The sequence below is a fragment of the Triticum aestivum genome, chromosome 5B, assembly GCF_018294505.1.
Source record: "Triticum aestivum cultivar Chinese Spring chromosome 5B, IWGSC CS RefSeq v2.1, whole genome shotgun sequence".
In the NCBI taxonomy this organism is placed as follows: domain Eukaryota; kingdom Viridiplantae; phylum Streptophyta; class Magnoliopsida; order Poales; family Poaceae; genus Triticum; species Triticum aestivum.
The window spans coordinates 538,043,846-538,049,362 of NC_057807.1; the positions used below are offsets into that span (position 1 = coordinate 538,043,846).

The 5,517-nt window shown below is 42.0% G+C and overlaps 1 pseudogene; it reads right to left on the reverse strand.

Moving 5' to 3' along the window:
* Positions 1-614: 614 nt before the first annotated feature.
* On the reverse strand, positions 615-5,188 carry LOC123114989 (putative disease resistance protein RGA3; annotated as a pseudogene).
* Between the last annotated feature and the right edge of the window lie 329 nt (positions 5,189-5,517).

The following is a 5,517-nucleotide window of genomic DNA, read 5'->3' on the forward strand; positions in this document are numbered from 1 at the left end:
TGCTGAGCTACGTCACAAACTAGGGATGATTCAGTGTGTAGCAGATTAGGGGGTGATTTGTTGGATAATCTGCACACACACACACACTCAAGTTTCAGTTTACAGCACTTGGAATAAACACTGACCGTCAGCGTCTGCTTGTGCACGTACAGGTTCAGAAGTTTCAGTTAGGTGTTTTTTTGTCAGTAGTTGCAGTTAGTTTGTTAGCTAGAATTGCTCGCCTCACCGGGTCATGGGATGGCAATGATCGTAGCGGTCTGTGTGGGCAAAGTAGTTGCTCGATCTCAGCTTGGCGTCGTGGGATGGCACGACCAGTAGGCCAGCTGGAGACGTGGGCGTTTTCCTTGTAATTCGGCAGCCGTTTTGAGCTAGCCTGATAATAACAGAAGAGGCTGAAAAGCTGCAGTAGTTGAGCAGCGCAAAACCATTGTCTTCCACCTCTCTCTCTCTCACAGTCTTGATCGTCTTGGCCGGCTATCTGCAACAACACTCGCCTCTAGCCCCCACCCCGTGCTAAAAGTACCAGGTGTAGTTTTTTGTGGTATGGTTTGAACAGGGATACCTGAATCTGAATTGTCTGAATGAAAAACAGCAAAATCGCTATGGTATGATTATTAGATTTCAGACAAATCATGCGGGGTGTGGCGGCCGAGGACAACAGAGCAGCCGTCTCTTTGCTTCCACATGGCTGCCGAGGGAGATTTCTCCAAAGACGGCAGGGCGGCGGCGGCGTGGGAACGAGGCCAGAGCAAGTAGCGAGTTAGTTGAGCAGAGTGCGGAAGGATAACGACGCCAGTCCCTTCTTTTCTCCTTCTCTGTTTTTTTAAAACAGGTCTGGGGTTCTTTTTATTATACAGAGAAAAACTGCAGTTTGTCGAATACTGCAATATTAAAACAACAGTTTTAAACGGCAATCAAACAGCTCATTGTAAATAAAACTATGGTAATATAAAAAACTGCACTATTCTCAAAATATTTAGAAAATACTTTGCTACCAAACAGGGCCAGTAACAATATTTCAATGCATATTACAAGTTACAAACAAATAACAGGCTGGGATTGTCATGTTCTCAGTGGCACATTAGTTTACCATAACAAATTGACAGGTACATGAAGATACGGTAAATAAGTAGGCTAGGAACAGGAATTCGAATTTTCTCCGCCCAAGAACATGCTTCAGTGGAGAAATACAAGTCAGGAGACACACAAACTGACATCACTCAAGGCTCAACTTCTACTCTGCCTTGACAGATAGCAAGCAACTGTGCTGCTGCTATGTATTATTACTGATATTCGATAGCAAGCCACTACAGCATCAAATTGATCTTAATTTGTTATCCCACAAAGTTTCTTTGTAGCTCAGGCTACATGGCACCTCTTATCCTCAACCCTCCAACCTTGCTTTGAGATCCGTACTCTCCAACTAACTAACAGCAAGAAGATTTTTCTTTTTTGTTTCTCGAAAACGAAACAACATATGAACTTCAAACTTTGCAGATCGAACAAACATTAGAACATCAATGTGTGAAAAAACTTTCAGATTTTTTGGTCTGATATAAATATACAAAATGAGATTTTCTTTGAATAAAAATATTATTTCAAGTATTTAAAATGCATGAAAAAATCTGAAAGTTTTTTTCCTAGATTGTAGTTAGAATGTATTGTTGTTCTGCAAAAGTTAAAGTTCATATGTTGTGTCGTTTGAGAGAAACAAAAAAGACAAATGTGTCTGCACGGATCTTGATAAGCACATGAAGATACGGTAAATACGTAGGCTATAGGAACAGGAATTCGAATTTTCTCCGCCCAAGAACATGCTTCAGTGGAGAAATATAAGTCAGGATACACACAAACTGACATCACTCAAGGCTCAACTTCTACTCTGCCTTGACAGATAGCAAGCAACTGTGCTGCTGCTATCTATGTATGATTACTGATACACGATATCAAGCCACTACAGCATCAAATTGACCTTAATTTGTTATCCTCGGGCTCCTCCAACAGCATGTTCTCACGCAAGCTGCCGTCATTCTCCTCGGCGAAGACGCCGCCGTCCACCTCTGTGCGCTATGCCCGGTGGAACCTCTTCCCCGTTTATGCGGTGCCAAGTCCTGATCTCATTATCAGCAGTGCCAACCAGGCTAGACAAATGAAAAAGGTTAATCAGCTGAATTTTCTTAATCTGTTTCGTTTTTAAGGAGGGACGCAACTAGCGAGATTAACATGCAGCTATCGAAGGATAAATTCTAAAAACAAATGACGTGCATAAAGTAATTAAATTTCCCTTCATTGCACATACCAGCGACAGAGTGGCTGTTGTATCTCCTTGAGCTCGGGACACTCCTTTATGTACACTTTCTTTATTTTATCAACAACTGCTGCACCACCAATGGACTTGAGGCCTGAACAGTAGGAAATGCTAACTTCCTCCAGTACTGGACAACTTCCCAACTGGCTATTTGCGAGGTTGATGGATTCTATGCCCTGACAAAATGAAATGTCGAGCTTCTGCAACTGGTTGAGCTTATCAACAGAGAGTGACATCAACTCTCTACAACTGAAAACATAAATGCTCTTCATGGCAGGTACACAATCTGGCTTCAGGAATTCATCCAAGCTCAATAATTTGTTGCAACCCAAAATCGATATCTTAGCAAGGGATGGGAATTCATTAACACCACTAATTGCTACAGAGGCTATTGATGTAAGGTTGCGGCAACCACCAATATATAGGTCCTCCAGGGATGGAAGGTTGCTTATCCACATATGTAGGGGAATAGATGTCAACGATTCACAGCCACTTATCATCAAATGAGTGAGGGAGGTGAGGTCAAGGAAGCAGTTGACGAGGTGATCCATGGAATAGCCTGAGTTCTCAAGGTCTAGCTTTTTAAGAGAAGTAGGTAAGGCCACCGAGCCTTGCCAAATGATTTGATGACAATCTTTTATGACTAACTCTTCAAGACGATTAATGTTGTCTGACCGTGATTTATTGCCAAGTGATCCATGTAACTGGACAAAGAATGATATGCTCTTCAAGTTGTGACACCTAAGAAATTCAAGGGAACGTAGCTTTGGAAGAAGGGTGGGCTGAAACCAGCTAGGACAAGATTCACCTCCGTAATACTCTACAAGCAAATGTTGGAGATTCCAGTGAGGTATCATTTCCATCTGGTTTTCCATCATCTTCCCCATCTCTGGACTTTGCGGACACCATTTTAGCGAGAGTTTGCCAGAGCGGCCCTTGTTATAAGAAAATTCTTTGACTTGATTTTCCGCAAGCTGATGGCATCGCTGAAGTCTGGGGGAAACATTTCAATCACAGAACTGCCACGGTCTATAACTTCGACATGATGCAGACGACAAACTGATGAAGGAAATGTGGTGAAAGCAGAAGTTCCAAGTAAACAAAGGTAACGCAGATGCTTTGAGTTGCCCATGCTCTCAGGTAGCTGTCCTACTCTGGAAAGTTCGAAACTCTTTTCTTTTTTTTCGCGAAATGGAAAGTTTAAAACTCAATACACGGAGTTTTAATAGTTCCTTTTTTTTGCGGGTAAGTTTTAATAGTTCCTTGAACCAACAGTTTATCACAAGCTCAAAATCTTTTGCATCCGTTTGTGAATATTGAAAGATGACGGACATTTGAAGGAACTTCACCAAGGTCACTAGCACGCTTTATAATGAAGCACTCATCCTTCGAGACAAGTTGTGCTGTATCATGCATCAGGTCATGAATTACATATTTCGAACTATATGGCGATGCTTTCTGAAAGAATGAACGTCTAGCAAGGGCATCAAAGCACAGTGATGCTTCCTGGGGCTCCGCCACATATCCTTGTGCAATCCATATATCAGCTAGAAATTCCCTCTCAAATTTGTGATCCTTGGGAAACATTGCACCTATTGAGAAGCATCTCTTCAATTTCTGTGGTAGGCACATATAGCTCAGTCGAAGGGCTGGCAGAATGTAAGACTCCTTTTGTTCTATTTGCCAGAGTTCACTTTCCATTATATTTTCCCAGTGTGTTGTACTTAGCTCCACTCCCAACAAGCGTCCGATAGTCTTGGCAGCCAATGGGGAACCCTTCAACTTTGGAACATTTTTTGCACCAATGCACTCCAATGACTTCCGGTTTCTGCAAGAACTTGCGGTTCCAAATGCACAGGATTTGAAGAAATCCCAGAATACCTTCGCTTGTAAGCCTTTTAACTCATAATTATTCATAGGGCTAACTAGATTAGCAACCTCGGGAGATCTAGTGGTGACCAAAATCCTAGTTCCTTCGGCACCATTTTCCAAAGATGCACATAAACTCTTCCATCGCGCCCCATCATCATTCAAGATGTCATCCCACATGTCATCAAGGACATGTAAGAACTTTCTGGACTTGACACAGCCTTCTAGGTTCCTCATAAGCACATCCAGATTATTCGATGACGCATCTCCGCCCAGGTGCTCTATAATCTCTTTTGTTAACCTTTTCATGTCAAAATCATCTGAAACACATGCCCAAATTATATTATTGTCGCCAAAGTGCTGTGTCACCTTTGTATCCTTACAGATTTCTTGGGCCATTGTTGTCTTTCCGACACCTCCCATACCAACAATTGAAAATACATGCAACTCTGTCATTTTTGCTTTGCTTTCAGCCCTTCCTCTCTTCCGTGCACGAACTCCTAGTGTTTCCAATAACTTCTTCGTTTCTTTTTCACGACCAACCATTTTTTCCTTATGCTTAACGTAGGAAGTTGTTTCTGGCCTAACTGATTTATCAAACTTCAGTGGTGCTTGGTGCAAGCCCATTTGCATGGACTGCTTATGGACATGATCTAGTTTTTTTTGTATTCTGTTGACTTTTCTGCTGTAATCATTGGATTTGACACTGCCAATGAATTCCAGTAAGGTGCCATGCAATTTATCTGGCCCCAAATTCTTGCTGCACTCAATTTTCCACTTGAGTGCATCATAATCAAGCTCATCAAGCAGGTCCTCCGCTTCGAGGACTGCATTCTTGATATGCGGGAGGAGATCAGCCGCTTGTTTCTTATGGCTTTGGTACTCGACCCGATCAATGAGGTCAAGCATCTTGGGCATTGTTGTATCCAGCTTCCAAAGATCATCCTTTAGCCGCTCAATTTCCTCTTTGTCTGGCAAACCTGAGGTGCTCCATGAAGAACAAGCTGTCATAACGGATGCCGTCTAGGTGAGTAATTCGTGACATGTCTTGATGCTGGAAAGCCCGTCAGCAGCTTTATAGAACATTTGCCAAGCGATGCACATAGCCATAAATGAAGACTGTTGAATCATATAAATAAATTAAGATTTAGTTCAAAGACAATGACATCAAAAACAGGCAATAATCTATAATGGGGAGAGATGCGGCATGAAGATGTTGGTGACTTAAGAATAAAGTCATAATAGGTAAGGTCAACAAGATATCACTCTGCGTACATATCCTAATAGATAACGACATGGCAAATATCACAACACTATCAAAAATTAGGAGATGCTGAAAT